The sequence below is a fragment of the Balaenoptera ricei genome, chromosome 11 (genome assembly GCF_028023285.1).
Source record: "Balaenoptera ricei isolate mBalRic1 chromosome 11, mBalRic1.hap2, whole genome shotgun sequence".
Taxonomy (NCBI): Eukaryota; Metazoa; Chordata; class Mammalia; order Artiodactyla; family Balaenopteridae; genus Balaenoptera; species Balaenoptera ricei.
This window is the reverse complement of record NC_082649.1, coordinates 40,965,612-40,979,423: the sequence shown is the minus strand read 5'-3', so window position 1 is coordinate 40,979,423 and position 13,812 is coordinate 40,965,612. Positions and strand designations below refer to the sequence as shown.

The window sequence follows — 13,812 nt, the reverse complement described above, 5'->3', positions numbered from 1 at the left end:
CTGGGCCTCAGTTGGGGAGGGGAACCACAGTGGTCACACTTTCCAACCCTGAATTCAGACTCATGCCCTGACATGGTTATATGGGGACAGTGGCCCAGAATAGTTGAATCTTAGGCTGTCCCCCCAATGCAGGACCCCTGGGTACCACAGAGGCACATATGAGGTGCTGTGGGAGTGTAAGGAGGGGGAGATTAGTCGTCTTGCCATGGTGGGGTGCACTTCAAGGCATCCAAGCTGGACCTTGAAGGGTGCATAGGAGTCCCGAGGCAGAGAAGTGAATGAAGGAAACAAGGGGAAGAGCGTCCACGGAGGCTCGGAGGCCTAGAAGAGCGTGGCGTTCCCAGAAGCCTTCAGAGTGGCTGGAGTGGGAGTGGGGGCAGTGAAGAGAGGACCCTTCGTCTCTCCCCACTTTGAGGGGTGTTGCATTTTGACTGTGAAGCCAGGACCATAGTTCCTGGCAAGGGCAACCCTTCATAGCTCACACGAACTTCTGTCATTTCTCAGATAAGGAGCCAGAGGCCCGCCGAGGGGTTGGCCTCCTGGGGACCCGCAGCTGGGTGGGTAGAGCCAGGTGGGGGCCCAGATCCACCCGCTCTCAAGCCAGGGATTGACTTGCAGATGTGGGTGGTGGGAGTTGGGGAGGATTTACTTGGAGAAATGGGATGCACAGGGCGATGGTGCGGGGCTTGCAGGAAGGGCCAGGCTGGGCCTGTAAGAGTGATGGGCAGGGGTGACAGCCGGGGGGCGACTGACACACATTATTTATGGCTGTTTCTCCGCGAGTCCTTCAGGGCCGCAAAGGTAATTGAATAAGTGAGCATGAGCAAACGTGGGCGATCATTTAATTGTGGCAGAAAATGAAGTTGGTTGCAGCTGGGGGCCGCCAGCCCATTGCCGCTGGCCCTGGTTTCTGCTGAGCTGGGCAAGCGGGGCTGGAGCAGCCATCCATCCTTGGCCTGCCCCCATCTGTCCCTGGGAAGCCGACCCCATGCCAGCAGGGCCCAGGGAGGCTGGTGGTCAGGGAGTTTGTTCTTTGGGCAGCCGCTCCCTAGGCCCGCTTCTCTGCCCCGGGAAGGCCCTGGAGGCTGCTACAGACAATGAGGGGCCTGGGAGGACCCAGGAGGGCAGGTTGAATGCCTGGGGCCTGGTGGCAAGAACAGGGGTTCAAATCATGATATTTTCACAGCAATGTCAGCAGACACGTGTAAGGCCCTTGCTAAGTGCCAGGCACTGTTCAAACCACTAATTTTTATCAACTCCGGTTAATCCTCCCATCACCCTACGAGGGAAGTGCTATTGTTATGCCCAAATTGCACAGGTAAGGAAACTGAAGCTCTGGCTCCTGACTCCTGGCCCTGGATTGAGAAGCTCTGAGATTCTGGGGGGCCCGATGGGGGGCTACAGCAGTGATCAGGTGAGATGTAGCAGGGGCCTGGCCACGAGGATCCCACAGGGCCCCGTAAGTTTCTCTCCCTCACCTCTTGCCCTATTTCAGCCTGGCTAGCCACCCCCTGCCTGCCCCTCTGGGCAAGACGAGGGCGGAAGACTGGACCCCAGGTTCTGAGGCAGGAGGAGGCCCTTGTAGGCCTGGGCCAGCTCATCCCCAAAGCTCTGGCCCTCTGGGCTTTGTTCCTCTGGTGTCCTTTCCAGCCCTTCTGAGGAAGCAGAGAAAATTAGGCCTGAAACGTGAGAAGCCAGTTCACCTTCCCCAGTGGCGGTGGCAGCAGGGCAGCCACAGTGGCCCCTGGGCGATGCCACGAAGGGCAGCCCAGCTGACTGGGGGGCCAGAGCAGGGCTGGGGGCTGGGCTAGACCAGGCGGGTCCCTGGGCTTCCTGCGTTTTATCTGACGACCCTACCTGCTTCTGGCCCCAGTCTTCCCCTCCATTCCCCTCCACTCCCACGCTGGCACTGGCCCTCATGTCTCACGTGGAGGGCATCCCCATCCTCTCTGTGCACCCGGCCTTCTTGGGGCACAGCCGTCCTCACGCCTCCGCCTAGGCTGCGGCAGGGCCGAGCAGTGGGGCAGGGCCGATTGTCCGCCTTGCACTGGATCTCCCCGCCGCCCTGCCTGTGCCTGGAGCTTGGCTGCCCAGATAGCCTTGACCGGCCACCCCGTCCACCCTCCTCTCATGCCTTCTCCGTCCTCCCTGCTGGTGCAGGTGGCGTGCTCGACGTGGCAGCCGAATTCCCATAGCTTGTTGGCTGCATGGCTGCCTGCAGAATCCGTCCCATTCTGAGTTCTGGTGCAGGGATTTGTCTATCTGCTTTCCCCTCACTCCAACCTGCATCCTCCACCCCATGGGGCTGTGAGGTTTTTGAGAGTAGAGGGTCGTGTCTCTTTGCCTTTCATTCATTCGTTTATCCAGGTGGCACCTGCTACATACCAGGCATTGTGCTGGGTCTCAGGGGGTTTACAAAAACGAATCAAAGATGCCCTTGCAGTTGGTCCACATGGTGGAGTGAACACTACGTCCACAATTCCTACTAAGTGATAGCAAAGGAGTCAAAAGAGGGAGCCACAAGGACAGAGAGGATGAACCAGGAGAGGGCTGTAGGGGAGAGAATCAGTTTTGGGAGATGGAAAGAGACAAACGAGTGGTAACCAACTAATGTCCAGCTTTCTCCACTTTGGGGAAGGCCCGCAGTCAAGGGATTCAACAAGGAACAGGGTGGGGGGCCTCTGAAACGAGGCAGCTTATACACCTGATGCAGGAGGATGGGCTGAAAGCTGAGGAGTGGCAAGACCACATCCCCTCCCCAGCTGGGCTCCAGGGGCTGGCGATGTCCTACTTCTAGATCCGGGGTCTGGACCAGGCCTTGCCTGCAGGGTCAAGGCTCCCACAGACAGAACAAGGGAGAGGGAATACAAGGAGGCCCAATGACTCAAAGCCAAATCCAGAAGAAGCAATCATCATTTTCACATGCATTCCAGTGACAAGCTCTTGTTCCATGCCACTCAACTGTGAAGGAAGGCAAGAAACACAGCCCAGCCAGGTAGCCCCTCTAGCACGTGGAAGGAGGGAAAGCAGATCTTGGTGGTTGCCAGCAGTCTGCCACAAAGGGGTCAAAAAATCTAATTCCCAAGCAGCCTGAGTCAGAAAGCTCTTAAAAGATGACCTCCACCAAAATGAGGAAAGAAACCAAGAAAGAGAGCAACCCAGCACCTGGCAAGCAGGGAATCTAATGTTGGAAGGTGGTGGAGGGGAGGCCCAGGACCTCAAGGTTCTGCAGGCCTGGAGAGCCTTGCAGGTCAGATTACCAAAGGAAGGTGACCACCTTGAGAGGAGATGTTTCTTTTGTTTGTTTGTTTTGTTTTTTTCTGTGCTGCATGGCTTTCAGGATCTTACTTCCCTGACCAGGAATTGAACCCAGGCCCCGGCAGTGAAAGTGCAGAGTCCTAACCACTGGACCATCAGGGAATTCCCCTGAGAGGAGGTTTAAAGTCTGGTCAGAGAGTCTGGCATAGATTGATGACAGTTACACAGAAATCTCAAGGAGCAAACAAACAAAAAGCCTCAAAAGGCAACTTATTAACTTTAGGAAACAAAAAGTTTCCTAGGAGAGAAAATGTAATCCTGAGGCACTATAGGACTCAGATTCAATCATATTTACATGTTGTGACAGGAATGTAAACAGGAGATGCTGATTTAATAAAAATGGTAATAGAAGTATGAGGCAGGAGGGGGAGGGGAAATGGCAATAGATTAGTTAAATCTTAATGGGAAGTAAAATTCTAATCTACAATAAGAAATCAATAGAGGGACTTCCCTGGTGGTGCAGTGGTTAAGAATCCGCCTGCCAATGCAGGGTACACGGGTTCGAGCCCTGGTCTGGGAAGATTCCCACATGCCGCGGAGCAACTAAGCCCGTGTGCCACAACTAATGAGCCTGCGCTCTAGAGCCTGTGAGCCACAACTACTGAGCCTGTGTGTCACAAATACTGAAGCCTGTGTGCCTAGAGCCCGTGCTCCACAACAAGAGAAGCCACCGCAATGAGAAGCCCGCACACCACAATGAAGAGTAGCCCCCGCTCACCGCAACCAGACAAAGCCCGCGTGCAGCAACGAGGACCCAGCGCAGCCAAAAATTAAATAAATAAATAAATAAAAAAGAAAAATCACAAATTTGTAGTATCTGCATATTGTGTAGAAATGAGACAGAAGCAGAAGAAAATGGCCAACAAAGGTGAAAGTAGGCCTGGGGGCGGGGCAGGGGTAGCTTTCTTCATCAGCCATGAAATACTATTTGATTTTTACAATTATGTCCATGTGTTACTTTGATAAAAGTTAAACTTACTTAAAAAAGAGGGGAGGGTGTTTTGCCACAATAAAAAAAAAAAGAAAAGGAAAGGAAAGGAAGGGGCCCCCCGGCATAACGACCTAATGCACCAAGGTGGACCCCCTTGCTCAGCTGAGGCCTGCAGGTGGATCCGGGCAGCTGGGAGGGGCTGTGGATGCAGAGGGCAAGGACACGTGAGGCCCCAGGCTGATGTCAACGTGAGAAGCTAATCCTAGCTAATGGGTTAATCTCTCCGCCTCTCAGATGTCACAAGGGCCTTCAGCAACTTCCTGCATACGCTCCAAAAATATTCACTGGCTGCAACCAGTGACCCTAAATCAGAAAGCAACTCCTGTGGGATGCAGCTCAGGGCAGCTACCCTGGAGAGGTGTTGGGAGGGGACGGTAGAGACCATTCCATCCTTGCCTTCCCTGGAGGGTCATCTGGGCCCAGAGTCTTCTCTGTTCTGTATTCCATGTCACGCACAGGAGCTGGAGGGTGAGAGCTGGGGGTGGGAGCATGTCCGCACATGTCGTTTCTCATGCACGCACAGGTGTGCACAAGAGCCCACGGATGTGCGGACGTGCGCACATGTGAATGGTGTCTGGTTGGAGGGCTGCGAGTCTGTTCTGTCTGTTCTCACTCCCTGAACCCAGGAGCAGCACTGGGAGGCTTAGCTTCCCTCCCCTGCAGGTGTCTTTAGAGCTGGCCCTCGACCAATGCTGTGTAGGCAGGGAAGTAAATCCTGAGAAACCCACTCCCCTGCTCTCTCCCTTGGCCTCCTCACGTTTTTTCTTCTCCAGGATGCTATGCGTTCTCTCTCTTCTTTCCTTTGACAAACATACTCTTAGGTGAGGCTCTGATGGGTTTGCATTTTTAAAAAGGACACAGTGTTAAGCTAAAGGAATGAATTTTTAATGGTGGAATTTTAGGCCTTTTCCTCTTAGGAGAGGTTTTATTTGTCTTGGCTTTGGTTTGGTTTTGCCAGGGAAGCTTCCCTGTGTCCCTGGAGCCACCCTGAAGCCCCAGGCTCCCTCTTGGATGCTGCTGGACAGGTCATTCTCCCCACGAGTTACCAGAGCATTCCCTGGAGTGGGGGTCATTAGCTTCCTCTGGCTCCAAATGGGCCCCCAGCCAGGGAGGGTCTGCTCTCTGATCCTCTGCTCCACCTTCAGCCCGCCCCTTTCCCTCCTGCTCTGCCCTGGTACACCCTCCCCAGAGGGAGGTGAGGGGCGCTCTGGGGGCCAAGAGTGACCTGCACGCCCTCCCGAGGGGCGGGGGCTGGGCAGAGGGCACCGCAGCCACCTCTGAGTCTGGTTGACAGCTGTGACACCTGGGCCTGGCTCCCTTACCTCAGTCTGGGGCGGCAGCTGCCTTCTCTAAGGGGGAGGCCTCAGCGGAGCCAGTGAAGGAATGAATCCCTCACACACCCTCAGCCCCCAACAGCCCACCCGGGGGCTCTGTGCACCAGAGCGGGCTGCAGGGGATGTTTTGGGTTCCCCCTCCCTGCCCACTCTCAGAGCCGCCCAATCGCGGGCTGGAGGTCAGGAAGGGAGACGTGCCATCTTTGGGTACGTGGCTGAGTCCCTGCTCCTCCCTGGACCTGGTCTCCTCATCCTCGGTCTCCTCATCCTCATTCTCCTGGCCCCGGGAGGCCCCCAGGGGAGCTGAGGGAGGGCTCGACGCTGGGGGCGGGCATGATGGATCCTGGCAGCCCCCACTGTGGAGATCAGAACAGATGGCCGGGTCAGCTACCCGAGTGACCCTTCTGGTGGCTGTACCCAGAGCTTCGTCTCCTGGGGTGCCAGCATCACTGTTCTGGTCTCCCCAGTCTGCCCAGAGCCCCCTAAGGTCCACTGTGTGTTCAGCCACAGGGCTCCTTATGGGAAACCTTAGAGCCCTCCTTTTCCCATCACCCCTGCCCAGACCACTGGGTGTCAGGACCCTGGCCTGACCTGCCGGACAAGCCTCAGCCTGGGCCAGAAGCAAGGCCGCCTGACTCGGGTATCACTGCTGTCCCCACAGCTAGTGGAGACGTTAGTGGTGACCTCCCTTACTCCTGCTGTGCTGCTGACCCCTGCTGGCCATCCTCACACACCTGGGAGGCCTCCCCTCCCTGCACAGGCATCAAGTGCAGGGTTTGAATACTTCCCGGGACGGGGGGCTCATCACCCCAGGCAGCAGCCTGCTCCAGGCAGAGATGCTTCTGCTTCTTGGACAAGTTCTTTGTAATGAGCTGAAGTCTGAATACTGGTTAATTCCATCTGTTTATACATTTTCATCATCCTCATCATTATCGATACTGTCTATGCACCAGGCACATTGCAAAATGTCAGTTAATCCTGTGAAGTTGGTGTCTATATCATCCCCATTATATAGGTGGGAAACCTGAGGTCCAGAGGAAGTGTGTCACCTAAGTATGTCACACAGCCAGGAAGTCACAGAACCTGGGCTTCCAATCCAGAGCCCAGGCCCTTGCCAGCTAGGGATGTGCCCATCCCGCCCCCACTGTCCACTTGGCCCCTCTCTCCAGCTTGTTCTTACTTCTCTGCCAGGCGCTGCTACCCCACATAAACTCACACCTTCTCCCCCAGACCCTGCAGCTGGATTAACTCCTCTTCCAGGAAGCCCTCCCGAGACAGACAAGGGGTATGGAGGGAGCCCTCTTCCCCAGGTATCTTCTAACAGTGAGAGGAGGAGAGGTGTCACATTCAGGAGGATTCCCATGGATCAAAAACCTTGGTTAAGCTTTAACCAAGAGCTTCCCTAGTGTCATGCCATCTCATGTAGGGCAAGACCTTCAAACTCATCTAGTTCCATCCATCTATTCCATGCTAGCATCTCTGTTGAATGCCCGTGCAGCCTCTGCTTACATACCTCCAGTGATGGGGGGCTCATTACCTATCAAGGCAGCCCAAGGCTCAAAATAGCAAGGGGCTTCCTTCTCCTACAGAGCCGAGGTTTGTCTCCTTGAGGCTTCTGCTCACAAGGCCCAGCCCTGCCCCTCAGGGGTCATCAGAACTAGCCTAACCTTTCCCTTATGATGTCTGGAGCAAGGGACCATCTTCCTGCTGAATCTTCTCCCAGTCACAGCCAAGAGAGGGGGCCAGTAAGAGACCCCTCAGAGAAACTGGGAGGTGCTGGCCAGACAGGAGAAAGACATCTCACTCCCAATCCTCAGCTGAGCTGCCAAAACCCTGAGCCTGGCCCTGTCAGCTTTGGGGTGCAGGGTGGAGAGATTTCTTGGAAGAAGTGACCTGAGTCTGCCCCCACCCTTGCTTTGACCACTTTGGGAAGTCCCAGGCCTATCTCTTGCTGGGACGTATTTAAAGGGAGAGGCTGCCTTGGGGGGCCCTGGCCATAGGAAAGGAGAGACGGGCATGGGGGCCTGATTACCAGGTGGATAGCATGGAGGGCAGTCGGGCTTGAGCTGCCTGAAAGGTACCCGCCCAACGGGACGTCCTGACCACATGGAGCTTCAGACTCAGGTGCTCTGACTCACGGTCCCCGCTAACTTCCTCAAACCTGGGTGCTATACCTTTATTGATGCAGCCACAGACCGACCTCCCCATTGCTTCCCATAGGACTGACCATGATCCCTAAGCCCCCAGTCCCCTGCTGGAGCTCAGCCCCGGCCCCCTCCCCACCCCCAGGTCTGCACAGTCAGGTCTGTGGCCCTGAGTGCAGGCATCTCATTGCCTTCCTCCTGTGACCCACTATTCCTCCCCCATTCCTTCGCTCATGGAGGCAGGGCACAAATAAATAAATAAAACAAAATAAACATATTTGTCCCTGTTAAGTTCCATCTCGTTAGATCCACCCCATCGCTCTGGACTGTCAGCTTCCCTTTAGATCCCAGCTCTGTCATCTGGCCTATTTGCCATCGTCCCCCCCAGCTGTGTGGCATCTGCAAGTTTGATAAAGTACATGGAGCGTGTTTATCCCAGATGAAGCCCCCTCCCCCCACTGGGTGGCTGGAGCACAGCCGTGCGTACACGCCTGTCCACACACACACACACACACACACACACACACACACACGCTTCCCTCTGTCTGGGCCCTGTCAGCCCTGTCCAGCCACCTTCAAGATCCTGGTGGGGACATTGGGTACCTGTGCCCCACAGAGGGCAGCCACTCACTGTGCACGTGTCCCTGTGGGGGATAGGACACTCTGGGGACATCCACATCTTCTCACTCCACTGGCCACTGTTTAAACAGCCTCTGACCTGGCCACGCCCTATCAGCCTCTTCCACCAAGCTCAGGGCAAGGCTGGCTGGCCAGCCTGGGTCTCGGCTCTCCGGGACGGCTGTGTGGTCCTCCCTCCCCTGCTAATCAGGCAGCACGTCCTCCTCTAGGTTGTGGCTCTCAGTGTAGAGCCAGCCCGACTGCCTGGGGTGAGGACTCCTTCTCCCATGCACCTGCTGTGCACGTCTCTCTGATCCTTCTCTTCAGGGGACCCCAGACCTTGTCTCTGCAGTAATTGCATAGCAAGGGTAGCCAGCTCGGAAAGATCCAGATCCTCACTACAGAGCCTGCCAGACACTGCTTTAGCAGAACGAAAATAATCCCAGGGCCTAAACTGATCTTCCAGAATCTTCTAGTCCATTCCCAGCCTCCAGGGTGTAGAGGACTCAGGCAGGTTCCTCCTCCTCCCCTACTGCAATACCAGCCGTTTGTTCTTCCCTCTGGGCAGGTGGCAAAAGTTAGTCGCCTGTATCTGTCAGCTGATGTTAGTAACAAACACCCCCAGATTCTGGGTGGCTTATGCCAACATACGGTGATTTCTCACACTACTGCACTGTGGGTCCGCTGGGGATTCCGGTCCAAGCTGTCGTTGCTCCAGGACCCAGGCTGCAGAGGCAGCCCCAGCGGCGGCACCACCGCAGAGGAAATGAGGCAGATCGGTACCAGCTCTCGAAGCATCTGCCTCCTAGGGCCATTGCCACTTCCATTTCATTGGCTAAAGCAAGTCACATGGCCAGGCCCAATTTTCAAGAGAGTAGGGAAGTGTGATCTTTTCTTGTGGCAGGAATTTTGGCAAATGGCCTCAGTGACACTTTTGCATACTAGCCGTTCCTGTCCCTCAGAGTCACTGGAGTTCCCACCGTACCACTTGGATGCTGGTTCTCTGAGTCCAGCGTGGAGTGCTCTTACACCTCCCTCCCTATGGTCTGTGTGCCCAGGATTTGGCCCTTGTCTCTCACATTTCTGCTCTACAGTGCGTGTATTTTCTCTCCTCTTCCGGTCTCAATGCTCCACCCCTTCCTTTGAGAGGCCCTCCTCCCACCTCCTACCTTCAGTACAGGATGCGACCTGGCCCAGGGGAGGCCCAGGTTCAGTTCTGAGCAGCCTCTGGTTCCATCCCCAGTGATTGGCTGGGAGGCGGGCCCCCACTCATGTCCATCTGAGCCCTTCCGGTCTCTCCTTCCCTTCGATGTCCTCAGAGCGGTAGTAGCCAGGTGGAGGAGACCTCTGAGAACATGTGGCCGCACCCAGGCCCTGATGCTCCCCCCGCACCTGGATGGAGCTGCTGTGAGACCCGCCCACCCCTGCCTCTCAGGGGACTGGCTTACCTGAGCCAGTGCTTGCACCTTGTGCTGAAGTTTGTCTGTGTTTCTGTCACTTCTAACTGTAACACACACTCCTGGAGATCTTGTCCATACCTGTATCTGTTCTATCACAAGCAACAAACCACCCGAAACTTAGTGATTTTGTGTGATAAAATTTCATAGAAACACACACGAAGCGCATGTCAAACTGGTGAGACCTAAATAAGGTCTGTGCCTGAGTTAATAGTATTGTATCAAGGTCAGTTTCCTGGTTTTGACAATGTACCACGCTTCTGTGGTGTCATTAGAGGAATTGGGTGAAGGGTACAGGAGAAATCTCTGTACTATTAAAGCATCTTTTCTTGAGTCAAAATATTTCAAATGAAGAAGTTACAATAATCATACAGACTTAGTAGCTTAAGACAACACCAGGCATTTACTCCTGATCCACTGATGTGCCAGAAGCTTCTGGATTTGCCCCTGGGGTCTGGTCCAACCTCCTTACTTGGGATGCGGGGATGGAGGCTGGAGAGGGGAAGGGGGTCAGCCACACGGAGAGGGTCATGGGTTTAGGGGCAGAGCTGGACTCCCAACCCAGGGCTCACCCCACGTTACCCCAGGGAAGCCCCAACCCCATGCAGGGCCGCTTCACCAGTCTGGCATCGCTGCTTGGGATTCTGCTTTGCACATGCTGGTGTTTGCAATCAGAAAGTTCAGCGGCCCTTCCAGTGTGCTTAAATTAGTCCCTATGAAAACCAAATCATTTCATTTGCAGAGAAGGGCTTAATTGCAAGGGGAATGAGGCAAAGGGAATTCTGTTGCCTGTTTTCATTGAAGAAAATTACTGTACTTTCCCCTGTCTCCTTACTAAACAGAAGCAGCTTAGAAATCGGGCTGTAATCACCAGTGATACCTCTCCTACCCTGTCTTCTCAGAGCCTGCTCAGTAATTCCCCACTCCTGAGACCCTGCTCTGAGCTGTTCTTGTCCGTCTGCCTGGCCTGAGCAGCCGGTTCCGGCCCTGGTGCTGGGTAGCACCTCCTCAGTTTGGCTGGAGTCTCACCTCACCCCTGCGATGTTGACAGGATCGCCCGAGATGTCACAGGGGCCTCAGCCAGGGACCGGCCCACACTCTTGGCAGGAAGAAACATCTCATCACTTTCTTTCGAAAACACATGAAATCTGCTCCAAGCCCCCACTCACCAGGGCTGCAGAGAAGTCACATTTCGGACGAAGGGCATCCCCAATCAATATCTTACACAAATCCTGGGGCTTGTCTGCTTTGGTGCCTGACAAAAGGTAGGGGACCTGGACCATCTTCACCACAGCTCCTTCTGTCCTAGGTTGCTGTGGACTGGCAGGTCCTCGGGGCTCTGTTGGGTGTCCCCCAGGAGGCACTCCAGCAAACAGACCCCCTCCTGTCTGGGGAGGCTGGTTCCCTCTCTGCTTCTCTGCCCAAGAACCCCACCCTGGCTCTGATAGTCCAGCCCGATTCCCACTGTGGCCAGTGTTTCCCTGGGGAGGGGCTATGGACCCTTCAGGGAGCCAGGTAACAGGCTGGTAACCTGCAGGGGGCAGGTCCATGAAGTAAAATATGTAGCACGTCTAGTGTTAAGAGAGAAATACAGGAGGACTGGGCCCTAGAGGGTGTGCAGGGTGGGGGGCAGCTACAACTCCCCACGGGGATGGTGGTCTGGAGGAGGGAGTGAGCCACGTGTAGATTGGGGGTGGGGTGGATCACCAGGGGGGGTGGATCACCAGGGTGGGTGGAACAGCTAGCACAGAGGCTCAGAGGCAGGAGTGGGCCTGGTCAGGGCGAGGGCGGCAAGGTTGGGGGAGAGCGAGAGGGCAGGTCAGAGGAGCCTCCCAGAGCCTCTGTGAGGCCCTGGCTGTTTGTCTGGAATGAGGTGGTTTTATTCTGTTCTGGCAAACCCACAGCAGCACAACAGATCTGAGAACGGCCTCCTCTTCCTTTCCTTGGAGAAGGGAAGAGAGTTGGGCTGTCTGGGTTCAAACCCCGGCTCCATTACCTTCCTGACCTCGCCACGCCTCAGTTCCGCCCCCCACCCCCACCAGGAGGGGGTAACAACAGTACCTACGGCATGGGGGCATCCTGAGGCTTCAGTGGGCTACCGTGAGCACGCTATAATGCTATCCTGTGTTGACTAATTTTATCATGTCTTTTTTTTTTAATTAAAAAAAAAAATTTTTTTGGCTGCGCCACGCAGCATATGAAATCCTAATTCCCTGACCAGGGATTGAACCTGCGCCCCCTGCATTGGAAGCGCAGAGTTCCAACCACTGGACTACCAGGGAAGTCCCTATCATGCCCTTCTTAGTAACTTCCCCTGCTACAGGGATAAGTTGATTGGCCTGAGGTCCCTGCCAATAAAGGGCAGAGCTGGTCCTGAGGATGCCGTGTCCCCACCCCCACCCCCTGGAAACACAGCAGCACCAGGCAGCATCGTGCCCCCCACTCACCCCTCTGCCTCTCTTTTCCCGGGCGCGTCACGGGACCCTCTGTCCAGGTTCTCTTCTTCTCTCTTGAGCTTTCTCTGGGGATGGGGGTGCAGAAGCTGGCCTGGCTGCCCAAGGAGGGCTGTTTTGGAGCAGTTGGGTTGACTTCCTGCATAACTGCTCCCCTGGTCCCTCCCTTTGGGGGCGGCTGACAGGATAATGGATTTGAGTCCACACACCTGCCTCAACGAAAGGATTTCTTTTTTTTTTTGAGGCTCAAAGTCAACGGTGTATTAATTAAGGGGGAACAGCTGCTACCGCAGTTCTTATGATAAGTCAGTGACAAATGGTCGTGTTTACCTTTTTCCCAAGCAGAGACTCTGGAAGTGGCCTGGAGCTCCTGGGTGGACGTCCACGGGCGAGATTTGTGGGGTATACATCTCCCTCCCTCAGCCCTCAAGCTTCTTTACTGGTGCCCCCCGAGTCCGAGAGGGCCGTTTGTCACCGAGGAAGACAGGGCTGCAGCTTGGGGAGACTTGGAAAGGACTGGGCCGAGCAGCAGAAACTTCTCAACAGTGGCCCCCCCCCCAATGATGCCCTCAGACCCCTTCCTCGGGCTAATCCCACCACCCCACGCTGTTCCTTCTGAAATCAGAGTCGCTGAAAAGGGGGCTTGGCCCTTCAAAGCTGAGAAAGGGTGCAGTGCAGAGCCGAGCTGAGACGCCTCGCTCGGGGCTTTTGTGCCGGGCGCTCTCTACCATAAAGGAAGAGGCTGGACATTGGGGGCCTTTTGTTATTTCTTTATTTTGATCTCCCTCCTGCTGTCCAAACAGGGTCACAGAAATAGAGCCTTGCGTTAACTCCCTTCTCAGCTTAAAATGAAACACGGCAGCGCGAAAATCTTGCACTGAAAACCAGAAAAATGAAAAGATGGGCTCATTTTTTTTCTGAGTTGTGTTTCTGGGTCCTTGACTATCAAGTTACCCACCGAGTTTCCAGCTAATGGGAGGATAGCAGGATGGCGCTCACGTGCCAGTCGGACCTGTGTGGATGGGCCGGCAGGGTGGTGGAGCAGCCTTCCTCCCAGGCTGAGAAACGACGGCCCCGTCGCATGGGGCGCGGACCCCCAATGGCAGCAGCTCGCCCGCTGCGCCCCCAGGGTAGAGGCAGTGCTGGTGGAGAGCGGCAGGACCCCCAAAGCACTCCCAGCAAACCCCTGCCTCCACTGCAGGTGGGGGACCCCCACGTGTCCCCCTGGCTGTGCTGTTCTCCCCAGTGACCGGCCCAGAGGAGACAAGTCTGCCATCGATGTCAACCTCCTGCCTCCTGGGAGACACCATCAGCTGCCAAGAGGCCCCGTCCAACCTCACCCGCCTCTTCCTTCCTCCCCCTCCCAGGGCTGGTGCTGAGCACCTCAGGGAGCCTCTGGGGCCTCGAGGGAGGCAGAAGTGGGGCCGGAGGAAAGAGGCTCTATTGGCCCCCACTCCTTGCCACCCACAGGAACCAGGCGTGCATCTTGTGAGTTCA

At 55.6% G+C, this 13,812-nt stretch overlaps 1 non-coding gene across 1 annotated transcript; it reads right to left on the bottom strand.

Moving 5' to 3' along the window:
* Nucleotides 1-3,348: 3,348 nt before the first annotated feature.
* Nucleotides 3,349-3,420, bottom strand: TRNAE-UUC (transfer RNA glutamic acid (anticodon UUC)). Its single transcript has one exon. It is a non-coding gene; the product is annotated as a tRNA-Glu (tRNA).
* Nucleotides 3,421-13,812: the final 10,392 nt, after the last annotated feature.